Source organism: Muntiacus reevesi, chromosome 8 (genome assembly GCF_963930625.1).
Source record: "Muntiacus reevesi chromosome 8, mMunRee1.1, whole genome shotgun sequence".
Classification (NCBI taxonomy): domain Eukaryota; kingdom Metazoa; phylum Chordata; class Mammalia; order Artiodactyla; family Cervidae; genus Muntiacus; species Muntiacus reevesi.
Genome location: NC_089256.1, coordinates 22,707,990 through 22,723,643, shown reverse-complemented (window position 1 = coordinate 22,723,643; position 15,654 = coordinate 22,707,990). Strand labels below are relative to the sequence as shown.

General features: G+C 43.3%; 1 protein-coding gene across 2 annotated transcripts in view; it reads right to left on the bottom strand.

The window, feature by feature from the left end:
* PDE9A (phosphodiesterase 9A) overlaps positions 1-15,654 on the bottom strand; it is a 105,821-nt gene that overhangs the window by 49,464 nt on the left and 40,703 nt on the right. The window lies entirely within an intron of this gene.

The window sequence follows — 15,654 nt, the reverse complement described above, 5'->3', positions numbered from 1 at the left end:
CAATTCCTCCCTCTGCTCTCCTCTCCCTTTAGACTCCGGTTTTGAGGAAAATGTCTCAGAGGGAGTAGCTCCTGGGACAGACAGCAATGCAACTTTATTGTTTCATGATTGCAACAACCACGGCAGTCTTTATGGAGCACTTCCTAGATTCCAGGCACTGTTCTGAATGGTTTGTACATGCTGATCGTGTAAGGCTCCTAAGAGCCTGAAGCGGCTGCTGATGCAGCGAGAAAGCCACGGTGTGACTCAGCCAGACCCCCTGGTGCACCCCAGGCATGTTCCCATGGGGGCTGCAAAGACAGGCAGTGTCTCCTGTGATTACAGATCTTTTTCTTTTCCCTTATATTTCTTCTGATTTTTGCTTTATGTTTCTTTGTTTCTCTGTTGTTAGGTGTTTAATGGTTTATGATGTCCATCTTCTTTGTGAATTGTACCTTTTTATCATTAAAAATGTTCATCTGTTACATTTTAAAAAATCCAAAAAGAAAAAAACAAATATTGCATATTAATGCATACGTGTGGAATCTATAAAAATGGTACAGATGGACTTATTTGCAACGCAGGGAGGGGGGAAGGTGGGGTGGGATGAAATCGAAGACCGAGATTGACAGATATAGGCTACTATGTAGAAAACAGATAACTAATGAGAACCTATTGCAGAGCACAAGGAACTTTACTCAATGCTCTGCGGTGACCTAAATAGGAAGGAAATCCAAAAAAGGGGGATATATGTATACATGTGACTGATTCACTTTGACATACAGCAGAAACTAACACAACATTGTAAAGCAACTATATGCCAATGAAAAAAAATTAATAATAAAAATTAAAAGGCATCAGTATAAAAAAAAAAGAAGATGGGAAGTGTCTTGCTGACCCATGAGGGCAAAGACATTCTGTATACTAGCCTCCTCTCTGAGAACAGACCCCCACCCTCCACCGCCATGGTGTGATGAGGCGGGTGGACTTTTGAGGGAGAAGGACACCCTCAGAGGAATCTGAAGCTGAGAACTAGCAGCTGATTGATGGTACATGCTGGCGGGACTTTGTCCATTATGTGATAACCTCATATGTCTTGGTGATATGACTCTCTGTGGGAAAGTAGAATTATGGTGAAGCCAAAGGGAGTCCATGGTCCACTGTATCTGGGCTTTGACGGTGTGTGAAATGACCCCAGAAGATGGGTGTCAGGAAGAATTCTCTCAGGGTCAACTCTGATAGAAGAAGGTGATGGATGATGGAGGCCTCATCTGACAGGAGGACTCTTGCAAAACTCTATCAGAAACTGAGCAGAACCAAAGATTCTCCTCCATCAGTTGCATAATCGTAGTGGCTGCACAGGATGAATTAAAAATAAAAAACCCCAGATGACACAGAGGTTGAAATGAGCATGTACTTATAATTGTTTTTCATGTGGCAATTATAAGTATTGGATCAGTCAAAAAGTTCACTGAAGTTTTTCCATAACATCTTATGGGAAAACCCAGAAGAACTTTTTGGCCAACTAGGGGGCTCAGTGGTAAAGAATCTGCCTGCCAACATGGGAGGCAGGGGTTTGATCCCTGGGTTGGGAAGATCCCCAGGAGAAGAAAATGGAAATGAGCTCCAATATTCTTGCCTGAAAAATTCCATGGACAGAGGACTCTGGTGGGCTACAGTCCATGGGGTCACAAAGAGTCAGACAGGACTGAGTGGCTGAGCATGCAATACATCCAAAAACTAAAGAAAATGATGCTAGAAAGTGGTAAACAGGGGATCTTCAGAGGAAAAATCTACAAACAAGAATATGACATTGCTGAATTTAAAAATATATGTGAAGTTAAAAAATCATGGGTGGCCTTATAGCAGTTTGAAGAAGAATAGTCAGGGAAATTGAGGATCCATCATCAGGAACTCTCCAATCTGAAGAGCAGAAAGAAAAGAATATTAAAAAAATAACAGAGCCAGTCACTTGAGGGATAAGAACAAATGTTCTAACTACATGTAATTAGTCTCAGAAGGAAAAGGGGGAGAATTGGAGCATAAAATACACTTAATGAAATAATTGTGAAAATGTTTACAAATTTAATGAAAACAAACTTATACCCCATGGAAGCTCAACAAAAACACCAAGAAGGATAAACAAGAAGAGAATGAGGACAAAGTAGGGTCAAAGTGCTGAAGCCCACGGATAAAGGAAAAACACCTTCAAAGTGTCCAGAGAAACAGGACACCTTTGCAGCGGAACAAGGACAGAGATGAGATGGTTGGATGGCAACACTGACTCAATGGACATGAGTCTGAGCAAACTCAGGGAGATGGTGAAGGACAGGGAAGCTGGCTGTCCTTCACCCCATGGAAGCATGCTACAGTCCATGGGATCGCAAAGAGTTGGACACAACTAAGCAACTGAACAACAATGACAAAATGAAACAATAAAAGCTGACTTCTCATCGGAAACAGTGGAAGCCGGAAAAAAAAAATGGACATCTTTAGACTCCTTCTAAATACAAAAACAAAACAAAGCCCAGAATGCAGCAACCTATACCCTGAAAAAGATTTCAAAATGAGGGCAAAACAGAGACAAATTCAGAGAGGAAAAAGCTGAGAGGATTAGTCACTAGCAGTTTGCACTTCAGGAAATGTTAAAAGAAAAAAGAAAAATTTCAGGCTGAAGGGCTGTAACAACACTCAGGAGTTGGAATCTACAGGAAAAAAAAGCAGCAGAATTGGCAAAAAATTATCTTTAAGTTTCTTTTAATCATTTCTTCAAAAGACAGCTGGCTGTTTGAAAATCTTAATACTGTATTATGGAGTTTATAATGGATGTAAATTGTCTTAGTTGCTCCGTCTGCTGTAACAGACGACCAGAGACTGGGTGGGTTGTAAACAACAGACATTTGCTTCTCACAGTTTGGGGGCTGAAGTCCAAGATCACGGCACCAGCAGAGTCAGTGTTTGGTGAGGGCCCACTGCCAGGCACATAGATGGACACTGTGCCACTGTCTTCACGGGACAGAAGGGACGAGGGAGCTCTCTGAGGTCTCTGTCGTTATTTAGTCACTAAAAGTCATGTCTGACTTTTTGTGGCCCCATGGACTGCAGCCCGCCAGGCTCCTCTGTCCATGGGATTTCCCAGGCAAGGATACTGGGTTTCCTTTACAAGGGCGCTAATCCTATTCATAAGGGCCGCACTCTCATGACCTACTCACCATCCAAAGGCCCCGCCTCCAAATGCCATCACACTGGCGGTTAGGATCTCAACATGTGAATTTCGGGGGAACACAAGCATTCAGTGTACGGCATAGATGTAAAGTGAACTGTGTCAATAGCTCAAAGGTTGTGGGGAGGAATTCTACTGTTGCAAAGTCCTTACTTCTTATGTGAAGTGGTATGTTAATTTTAAATAGACTAAAAAGTTAAGAATGATTTAAAAATGGGCAAAGATCTGAAAAGACAGTTCAAGAGAAAAAGATATCCATGGGGCAAGTAAACATATGAAAAGATGCTCAATATCATTAGGGAATTGCAAATTAAAACCATAAGATACCACTCACATCTATTAGAATTGAAAAAATAGCAAAAAAACATCAAAAACACCAACACCACCAAATGCTAGTGAGGATGCGGAGCAACAGGAACTCTCACTCATTGCTGGTGGAAATGCAAAACAGTACAGTCACTCTGGACTGGTAGTTTGGTGGCTTCTTACAAAATTAAATGCATGATTGAGCAACTGCACTCCGGGGTATTTACCCCAAACAGTTGAAACCCACAAGAAGGCAGAAGAAGAGGAATCCTGGATCCAAGATCAATAAAAAGCAAATGACTGGGCTCCCCTGGTGGTCCAGTGATTAAGCATCCACCTGCCAGTACAGGGAACACAGGTTCAACCCCCGGGATGATTCCACATGTCTTGATGCAACTAAGCCCATGTACCACAACTAGTGAAGGCGGAGCACCCTAGAGCCTGTGGCTCTGCAAGAAGAGAAGTAGCCACAATGAGAAGCCCACACACCATAGCTAGAGTAACCCTCTCTCACTGCAAATAGAGAAAGCCCGCACATAGCAATGAAGACTCAGTGCACCCAAGAAGGAAATAAATACATGAAAAAACAAATGGCAACATTCACCCAAATGTTTACAGCAGCTCTGTTCATAGTTGCCAAAACTTTGACACACTCAAGCCATTCTTCAATAGGTGAAGGCATAAACAAACTACAGTATATTCATGGAACATTAATCCACACTAGGAAGATATGAGCTATGAAGCTATGACAAGGCATAAAGGAAACTTGCTCAGTGAAGGAAGTCAATCTGAAAAGGCTACAGACTGTATGATACCAACCATAAATATTCTAGAAAAGGCACCGCTATGGAGATATTAAGAAGACTAGTAGTTGCCAGGGGTGCAGGGGAAAGGACAGATGAACAGGTGAAGCACAGAGGATTTTTAGGGCAGAGAAACTACCCTGTATGACCCTGCAGGGGTGGATGCAGGCCATTATGCATCTGAAAACCCAGACTGTATACCACAAAGATTGAACCCTGATAGTAACTATGGACTTTGGCTGACAATGACGTGTCAGTGCTGCTTACTGATTACAATGAACGTGAAGCTCTCAGGCAGGATGCTGACGGTGGAGGAGGCTGTGTGAGTGTATAGGGAGGGAATGCAGGGGACGGCGCTCTGTGCTTTTCACTTAGCTTTGCTTTTTTATTGGATCTCCACGGCGCTCTGTGCTTTTCACTTAGCTTTGCTTTTTTATTGGATCTCCAAAAAAAGAAAGCTTGTAATTAAAAAAAAAAAAAAAAGAAAGGTTAAGGATACATAGTGAAATACAACAACCAACTAAAAGTTATGCTAAAAAGTAGAGGAAAAGAGTCAATAGAAGAAATAAACTAGAATACAAAATTTATCCAATGAATCCAAGAGAAGGAAGAAGAGAAGCAACAGGAAACCAAACCCAAGATCAAAAACAAAAAAAAAGGTAACATGATAAACCTAACCTTGAGTGTATCAAGAAATACATTACACACAAATGAATAGGTAGAAATAAAACCTAAATTACATAAAATCTTTTAGAAAATAGAGAAAAAAGGAAGCCTCCCAATATATTTTATAAAAACTTGACAGACATCACAAGAAAAATGGCATAAGCCAACATCCCATAGGAGCATGGATACAAAACTCCTTAACATATTATTAAAAATAAAATATAGCAAAATATAAAAGGAGCATACATCTTAGATCAGAGTAGAGGGTCTGTATACCTTTTGTTAAATTTCTTCCCAAATATTTTCCTAGGAATACTTCCTGGGAATACAAGTGGAATTATCACAGAAATGCAAAGCTGTTTTAGCACTCAAAAATCAGTCACTATAATTCACTATCTTAACAGAATAAAGGAGAAAAAAATCATGTAATCCCAGTAGGTACAGAAAGAACATGTAACAAAATTTAACACCTGTTTGTACTGAGAAAACAACCTTTAGAAAACTAAGAATAAAAAGAAACTTCATCAACTCATCTCAGTAGGTACACAAAGAACATCTGGCAAAATTTAACAGAGAATTTTGTCAAAGACTATTTGACAAAAAAACTCCTAGCAAACTAGAATAAGACATCCTTAATCTGATAAAGGACACCTACAAAAAGTCTGTATCTCATGTCACACCCAATGGTAAAAAGTGGATGCATCTTCCTTAAGGTTGGAAGGAGGTAAGGATGTCTGCTCTCTTGTATTGCAGTTTCAATCAATGGAATAAGACAAGTAAAAGAAATAAAACCCCAAAAGACTGGAATGTAGGAAGTAACACTGTCTTTATTATTAGAAGATATGATTATCTCTATGGAAAAATCCTAAGATTCTATAAAATAACCACTGGAAATAACACATGAACTAATAAGCAATGTCACAAGGTCCTATGTCAATACACAAATATCTACCAAGGAGGAAGGGAGGTGTGTGGGGGATGAATTGGAAGATTGGGATTGACACATACACAGTATTGATCATTGCTATTCAGTGTCTAAGTTGTGTCCAGCTCTTTGCAACCCTATGAATTGCAGCACATCATGCTCCTTTATCCTCCACTATCTCCTGGAGTTTGTTCAAATTCATGTCCATTGAGTTGATGATGCTATCTAACCATCTCATCATCTCCTGATCCTTCTCCTTTGGACTTCAATCTTTCCCAGCATCAGGGTCTTTTCCAAAGAGTTGGCTCTTCACATCAGGTGGCTAAATATTGGAGCCTCAGTACCAGTTCTTCCAATGAATATTCAGGGTTTATTTCCTTTAGGATTGACTGGTTTGATATCCATGCAGTCCAAAGAACTTTCAAGAGTCTTCTCTAGCATCACAGTTCAAAAGTATCAATTCTTTGGTACTCAGCCTTCTTTATGATCCAACTCTCACATCCATACATGACTACTGGAAAAACCATAGCTTTGACTAGATGGACCTTTGTTGGCAAAGTGATGTCTCTGCTTTTCAATATGCTATCTAGGTTTGTCATAGCTTTCCCTCCAAGGAACAAGCATCTTTTAATTCCATGGCTGCAGTCACCATCCACAGTGATTGTGGAGCCCAAGAAAATAAAGTCTGTAACTCTATCAATTTTTTCCCCATCTATTTGCCATGAAGTGATGGGACAGATGCCATGACCTTCGTTTCTTGAAAGCTGAGTTTAAAGTCAGCCTTTCACTCTCCTCTTTCACCTTCATCAAGAGGGTCTTTAGGTCCTCTCACTTTCTGCCATTAGAGTGGTATCATCTGCATACTGAGGTTGTTGATATTTCTCTCAGCAACCTCGATTCCACCTTGTGATTCATCCAGCTCAGCATTTCACATGATGTACTCTGCAAAAATGTTAAACAAGCAAGGTGACAATATATAGCCTTGTGTACTCCTTTCCCAATTGGGAACCAGTCAGTTGTTCCATATCTGATTCTAAGTGTTGCTCCTTGACCTGCATACAGGTTTCTCAGAATACAGGTAAGGTGGTCTGGTATTCCCATCTCTTGAAGAACTTTCCACAGTTTGTTGTGATCCACACAGTCAAAGACTTTAGTGTACTCAATGAAGCAGAAGTAGATATTTTTCTGGAACTCCCTTGCTTTCTCTACGATCCAACAAATGTGGGCAATTTGATCTCTGGTTCCTCTGCCTTTTCTAAATCCAGCTTGTACATCTGGAAGTTCTCGGTTCACATACTGTTGAAGCCTAACTTGAAGGATTTAGAGGATTACCTTGCTAGAATGTGAAACGGGTGCAATTGTGCAGTAGCTTGAACATTCCTTGGCATTGCCCTTCTTTGGGGTTTGAATGAAAACTGGCCTTTTCCAGTTCAGTGGCCACTGCTGAGTTTTCCAAATTTCTTGGCATACTGAGAGTAGCACTTTTAACAGCATCATGTTTTAGAACTTTAAATGGCTCCGCTGGAATTCCATCACCTCCACTAGCTTTGTTAGTAGTAATGTTTCCTAAGGCCCACTTGACTTCACATTCCAGGATGTCCAGCTCTAGGTGAGTGACCGCACTATTGTGGTTATCCAGGTCAAAAGGTCATACCTTTTTTTGTATAGCTCTTCTGGGTATTCTTGCTACCTCTTCTCAATCTCTTCTGCTTCTGTTAGGTCCTTACAGTTTCTGTCCTTTATTGTGCCCATCCTTGCATGAAATGTTCCTTTGACAGCTTCAATTTTCTTGAAGAGATCTCTAGTCTTTCTCACTCTATTGTTTTCCTCTGTCTTTCCACTGTTCATTTAAGGAGGCCTTCTTATCTCTCCTTGCTATCCTCTGGAACTTAGCATTCAGTTGGGTGTATCTTTCCCCTTTTCCCTTTGATACTGTATAAAAAATAGACAACTAATGAGAACCTACTGTGTAGCTCAGGGCACTGTGTAACTCAGTGCTCTGTGGTGTCTTAAATGGGAAAGAATTCAAAAAAGAGGGGATATATGTGTACACAGAGCTGATTCACTTTGTTGTACATAGTAACTAACACAACATTGTAAAGCAAGTATACGCCAATAAACATTTCAGAAATATACCAATATCTCCTGTAGTTTTTATAAAAGAGGAGCAAACAAATGGGAAATTAAATAAGACCCCATTTACAATAAAGCCAGAAAACAGAGAATTTTTCTCAGGAATTTTCTCAGAATTTTTCTCAGAAAGCTGAGAAACAGATTTAACAAGAAGTATGCAGGACCTTCATCCTGAAAGCTCTAAGTCTTGCTGAGTGGAGGGATGTACCATGCTCATGGTTGGAAGACTTAATATTGCTTAGATGTTATTGTTCCCAAATTCAATCCAAGTCTAAGTAAGAGAAGACTTTTTGAAAGAAATTGACAAGTTGATTGTTTATTCTAAAATTTGTAGAGAAAAGAAAATGACCCAGAGAACCAAAATAACCCCCAAAGAAGTACAGATGTGGAAGATTACTGGACTCCAAGCTCTAGCAATCGAAGCAGTGTGGTCCTGATGTCAGGACACACAGATGCATGAAACAGAAGAAAGTCCAGAAAGTGATCCACATGTGAATTGATTAATTTTCAACAAACATGCCAAAGTAATTCAATGGAAAAGGAAAGTCTTTTTTTAACAAAGGGTGCTATGACAACTGGATACATGTACAGAAAAAAAAATACTGTCAACTCCCTATGTCACACCATACACAAGATTAATTTGAAATGGGTTACAAATTAAAATAAAACAACTATAACTCTAAATTTCCAGAAAATGTATCTTCATGACTTGGGGTAGAGAAAGGATTCTTAAAGAAGACACGGAAAGTACTACACATCAAGAAAACTTGCGTGATTGACTTCATCAGCTTAGAAACTTCTGCTCATCAAATGACCTCTCCAAGAAAATGAAAAAGGTAAGTTACAAATTGGGAAAAGATATATTTTTTTTAGGGGAAAAGATATTTTTTATGTATACATCTCACAAATGAACTGCATGCAGAATATATGGTTTTCCATAAACCAGTGGTAAACACTGGGGCTTCCCAGGTGGCTTAGTGATAAAGAAGGCCTGCAATGCAGGAGATCCAAGTTCAACCCCTGAGGTGGGAAAATCCCCTGGAGAAGGAAATGGCAACCCATTCCAGCACTCTTGCCTGGGAAATCCCATGGACAGAGGAGCCTGGTGGGTTACAGTCCACGGGGTCCCAAAAGAGTCAGACACTACTGTGTGACTAAACAAGTGAGAAAAACTAATACAACAGTCTAAAAAATGCACAAAATGCTTGGAATAGACACTTCACAGAGTAAGATATTCAAGTACTCAACAAGCATAGGAAAACATGCTCAGCAATTATTAAGTCAACTGAGAAATGTAAATTTAAACCATAAAGAAATAAGATTTTACGCCTACTTGAATGTCTAAAATTAAAAACACTCAGAATGCCTGGTGTGAGCTTGGCTATGACAACCGGATCACTCACACATTACTGGTGGGAACATGAAATAGCACTGCCACCTGGGAGAACAGTTTGCCATGTGAACTAGCATCACTTCTAGGTATTACCCAAGGTAACTGATGAACATGTGTGTAATAGGACATAGACAATGCTCACCACAGGTAAACCCCAAACTGGAAATGTCCGTCCACAGGAGAATTACTGACCAGCTATGGAGCGCTCATGAAATAGAATACTACTCAGCGATACAAGTCCATCCTAAAGGAAATCAACCCTGAATATTCATTAGAAGGACTGATGCTGAAGCTCCAATACTTTGGCCACCTGATTTGAAGAGCCGACTCACTGAAAAAGAACCTGATGCTGGGAAAGATTGAGGGCAGGGGGAGAAGGTTGTGACAGAGGATGAGAGGATTGGCTATCATCAATGGACATGAGTTTGAGTCAAGTCTGGGGGACAGTGAAGGACAGGGAAGCCTGGCATGCTGCAGTCCATGGGTGGCAAAGAGATGGGCATTGACTTAGGGACTGAACAACAACAAGAGATACAAAGTAAATAAATGACACGTGTGAATCTTAAAAACAGGATCCTGAACAGAGAATGCAGGCACAAAAGAGCATGCTGTGTGTGATGCCATTCTCATGAAATTTAAGAACAAGAAAGAGCACTCTGCTTGCGGTGAATGAAGTCACACAGAGGTTTCTTATGGTGTGTGGGAACTGACTTGAAGAGAAGCACAAGGGAATTTTTCTGGGGCAACGGAAACGTTCTTTGTCTTGGCTGGGTGGTCGCTATGTGTGTGCGCACTTTCATCAAAGTTCATCACAGAGTACCCTTCACGTGTGTGCATCTCAGCGCACAGTTGGGGAGACACAGATGTATGCGTGGGGTGTGTGGCTGTCACAGATGCCTAGAGGCAGAGAGAACGGTTTGCCTCCCGGAGGTACTACATGGTGGTTCGTCAGTATTCACAGGGGAGTGGTTCCAAGACCCCGCTCCACAAGGATACCAAAGTCTGCTGATGATTTTGGTATCCTGAGTTGGTCCTCAGCATCAGTGGATGTGGGACCCGTGGACACCACCTGCCGACTGGACTAGATTCTGTTGCCATCATGTGCAGATTCTGTGTTCAGTATCCCTGTTTGCTGCCACACCCCAGACAGTGATGTGCTCCTGAAGCTGGCTAGACCACCCCACAGATTGGGTGAACGTGCAATTCCATAAAGCTATGGAAAACAGAAGTGGATTAAACTCAGAAATCTCACAGGAGAGTGGTAGCATTTCATTTCATATGCTGAACCCTTTTTGTTTTCAAAAGAATGCAAGTAAAGATGACTAAGGCTAGGATGACCAAGCTGTGGGCCATGAAATTGCACTAAAAATAGAAAATATTATTAAGAACCATTATTATTGCTTCTAAGCAACATGCTTGTGCTCAAATGTCAAGCATTAACTTGACTGGCAAGGGAAAAAAGAGCCAGCCGTCCGTGTGTAGTTCAGGCCTTAGGAAGCACTCCTGCTCTATTAAAATTCAACAATTCCAGAGAGATGCAGTCAGCCATGCAAACATGCCCTTTAGGGCATTTTAAATGATAGCACCATTTAGCGAGTGCTCCCCGAGTGGCAGGCACCGTGCTGAGCAGTTTGCGTGAATTACTTCATTTATCCTCGAAGAACTGTACATCCTGACATCTGCTTTGCAGGGAAACTGGAGTGCAGTGTGGTCAGCTCGCTTTTCCTGAGGCCACTTCCCCCCACTGACCGCTGAACGAGGGCAGCTGGGCAGTCCCTGTTTCTTAGACTGGGATCCTCCAAAGCCGACCTGGAGACAAAGACTTGATCGCCAGCAGGGCACTTGGAGATGATCCCAGGAAAGCTGGGGGGGTGTGAGGAGCAAAGGCAAAGCTGGGAAGTGTGAGTGGAGGAGCAGGTACAGGAGAGCAGCTGAGCTCACTGCTTTGCATCCCCTTGGGCAACTGCATATTCGGTGGGTATCCGTCCCCCCAAGGGGCGGTCCATCACTCCCTCTCTGACCAGGAGGCACCTTCTTGGGGTGTCAGTTCTCAGAGATTATGGTCTGCCCCCTTTGCAGAGAAAGTCTGCAGTTGGGGGGCTCAACTCAGAGAAGGGAGTCCTTAGTTCACACATGCTCTTATCTCAGACCCTTCCTCCAAGGTAGCTAGGCTCTTTTGCTTTTTTAATTGATATGCTTTATCTAACACAACTTATCTCAAAAATATCTCATTTCAACACGTACCATTCCATGGAAAATTTGCCCACAAATGTTCACAGTTGCATCATTCATAGTAGCCAAAAAGAGGAAGCATCCCAACATCCATGAGTAGATAAACACCCTGTGGCTCTTCCACAAGACGGGATGAACACTGACCTTCACTGCAAAACAGAAAAACCCTGCCAACATCAGACCAAGTGAAAGAAGCCAGGAGTAAAGGACCACACACTTCACGATACGACACGTCCACAACAGGCTGGTCCGTGGAGATGGCAGGCAGACGAGCGGTTGCCAGGGTGAGGGGACAGGAGGAGCTGCCGGCGGCTATGGGGCTTCTTCTGGGGGCGATGGAAACATTCTGGCATCAGTGAGCAGTGATGCTGAGGCAAGAGTGAAAACACTATAAACTACTGAATTTGTGCACTTGAAAATGGAGGATTTCATGCTATGTGAATTACCTCCTGATAAGAAAACATGAAACATAAACATTATCCACGACACATTTTATATTCCTCTTCTCCATACTGGGCCTGCAAAATTCTGTGTGTATTTTGCCTTTACAGCATATCCGCCTCTGGATGGTGGCTGGCCTTCTGATACGTGTGGTCCTCTCCCGGCGGCCCTTGCATCCCGGGGGGCAGGACCGGGGCCCCTCCCTGAAACCCTTTCAGCTTCCCGTTCAGTCTTGACTTGGGCCAGGGGCTCCGGCAGCCTTCAGTCAACAAGGAAAAAGGCCCCGCCTCTCCAGGGACCCCTCCTCCACATGGGAGCTCTGATCACAGGGTTAAGAATGCAGCAGCCTACTCCGATGGTTATCTGCCCTCTTTGCTCCCCACCGGGAGTGGGGGTACAGTGCATGGGTTAGAGGCTAAAGTCATGTATTCCAGAATTAGGAAAAGCCCACTGCTTAATCTTCTCAAATCATATAAAAATGACAAATAATCTGGTGGTTTTCAAAAGAAAACAGTGCTGTCATCATAAAAAAGAGGCATGGAAGTTTTGTAGCTGCCATTAACTTTTATTTTACTCATAAAAGGGAAAAACAGTCTCTCTGTGTGACTGTCTCCCAGGATGCGGCAAAGGGAACATTTTTCTGAAACAGAGTTTGGTAAACACAGACCTTCCCAGTGTACGGTGGTGATGGGGGACGCGGGTCGTGTGTGTCGTCTGTTCTGGAGGACACGGCTGTTCCACGGCCCTTCCTCGTGGGGAGGGGGCTGTTTCCTGCTCCTAAGACGGGCCCTGCAGCTCCCATCTCTTTTATGAAAAGCCATGTTTTGCACAATACTCTTCTCTACACTGTTTCCTAATATCTAAATGGGCTTCCCTGGTGGCTTAGATGGTAAAGAATCTGCCTGCAGTGCAGGAGACCCGGGTTCGATCCCTGGGTCAGAAAGATCCCCTGGATAAGAAAACAGCTGTGCACCCCAGGATTCTTGCCTGGAGAATTCCATGGATCACAGGGCAGCAAGACTCAGGGGGGCATTTCTGCACTGCCCGCCCCACCAGAACTGTCAGGAGCATTTATGAAAATGTGTGACTCAGCAAAGACGGCAGGGATCTCTGGACAGGGCAGGCCCAGAGGCCCGGCAGCTGCCTGTGAATCTGGGTACAAGGCTCCTGCGTCTTCTCCTGAGGTTCTTTTTCCCGCCGTTGTGTATGTGGCCTGATGACTAAAGGGCAAGTGAGGCTCCTGACAGGTCCTGACTTAGGGCTATGTGGCCAGGATCGGTCACTGAGCCAGGGTGAAGGCTGGAGGCCGTGGGCAGCCAGTTTGGGTGGTACTGGATGGGAGGTGGAGGCTGTTTGCACAGAGTCAAAACTCCCACAAGCAAGCTCCAAAAGGGCAGAGAGTCACACAGAAATCCTTCTGCCTTCTTCCCCTAGAGACAATCCGGCAAATACCTGATCACCCTGCCAGGCCCCTGGTCTTCCTTTCCTGAAGCCCATCCCTATCTCATCCACCTTCTCTTGTTTTTTTTCTCCTCTTTTTTCTTAATAAGGCCCGTCTTCTGACGGTGTCAAGTCGCTAGCGTCCTTTCCAGGGAACCCAGTCCCCAGGGTGGGGGCTGAGTGTTCAATGAGCTCAGTGCTCAGTCCTTTCCTCCCAAGGGAGCTCATTAGGTCCATGGCTGCAGAACACCACCCACGCTGAAGGTCCAGTGCCATGCCATCACATGCAGCTCAGATGTGACAGCTCCTCTAGACACATCTACCAGCCACTGATGTCCAAGAGGTTAAACCATGTTCCCCCTACCCAGACTGACCCCCAGCTCACACTCTCACGGGGCTGACGTTCCACCCTCTTCATGCTGTTGAATTGTTCAGTTGCTAAGTCGTATCCAGTTCTTTGTGACCCCCACGGACTGCAGCACACCAGGCTTCCCTGTCCTTCACTAGCTCCTGGAGTTTGCTCAAACTCATGTTCATTGAGTCAGTGATGCTATCTAACTATCTCATCCTCTGCCACCCTCTCTTCCTCTTGCCCTCAATCTTTCCCAGCATCAGGGTCTTTTCCAGTGAGTCGACTCTTCACATCTGGTGGCCAGAGTAGTCGAGCTTCTGCTTCAGCATCAATCTTTCCAATGAATATTCAGGGTTGGTTTCCTTTAGAATTCACTGGTTTGATCTCCTTGCTGTCCAAGGGACTCTCAGGAGTCTTCTGCAGCACCACAATGCCACCCTCTCCGTGGCTCAGGCCAGAACTCAAGGCTTCTCTGACAATTTGTTCTTTTATATCCCACTTCCACCCATTCAAGAGAGAAGCATGGTTCTTCCCTCAGAACATGTCAGAGTCTGGTCACTCCTCACCACCTCTGCTGCCCTCCCCACACAGGAATCAGGGCAGCAACTCCTCACGGGCCTCCAAGGCCCCCATGACCTACACCCAGTGTCCCCAACCCCATCTCCAAATATCTGAGCTCCAAGGAGCTGGAATGCAGAATGCGTGGTGGTCAGAGGAGGTCAGTGGAGACCCCACAGGGGTGGTGCCTCAACCACCAGATGGAACTCTCTCTGGAGTAGGGGTTCTCCAGAACTGACCTAGCAAAGCTAAAAAACAAGTCTCAAAGGCATCAAACCCACTTGTAAGTAACTCAACCATCTGCCATGACAAAGCCCATGCTCTCTAATGGAAGAAAACAAAATCCAGATGACCCACAACAAAACAAAAAAATGCAAACATGGTTATACAAAGACATGAAAGAAAATATAATTGACTATTGAAAGCAAAAAATGATAACCATGTATTATGGGGTTTAGAACATGCGTAGGAGTAAAAACTATGACATAAAGCACAAAGAATGAGGCAGGAGAAACGGAATCTCACTGTTTTGAGAACCTTGTATTCTTGTGGAGTGGAGTAATAGAATTAAAGGCAGACTGTGATGAACTGATGCTACATATTGAACACCAAGAAGAGCCACAAAGAGATAAAACAAAGAAATACAGCTCATAAGTCAAGAGTGGAGAAAAAAAATGGAATTAAGAAATGTTCAGCATCATAAAGTGTAGAAAGAGAGGAAAATATCAAAAAAGAAAAATGAGACAAATAGAAAATGAATAACAAGAAAGTAGATTTAAATCCAACTATATGGATAATTGGAGAAGGCAATGGCACCCCACTCCAGTACTCTTGCCTGGAAAATCCCATGGACAGAGGAGCCGGGTAGGCTTCAGTCCATGAGGTCGCTAAGAGTCGGACACATCTGAGTGACTTCACTTTCACTTTTCACTTTCATGCGCTGGAGAAGGAAATGGCAACCCTCTCCAGTGTTCTTGCCTGGAGAATCCCAGGGACGGGGGAGCCTGGTGGGCTGCTGTCTATGGGGTCATACAGAGTCGGACACGACTGAAGTGACTTAGCAGCAGCATATGGATAATTGCATTTAATGTAAATTGCTTAAAAACTTAACCAAAAAGCTGAAATTGCCAGAACTAATAAGAAATCCACTTCAAATATAAACACATTAAAAGTGAAAAAGAGGGAATGGGATATAACTAGGAG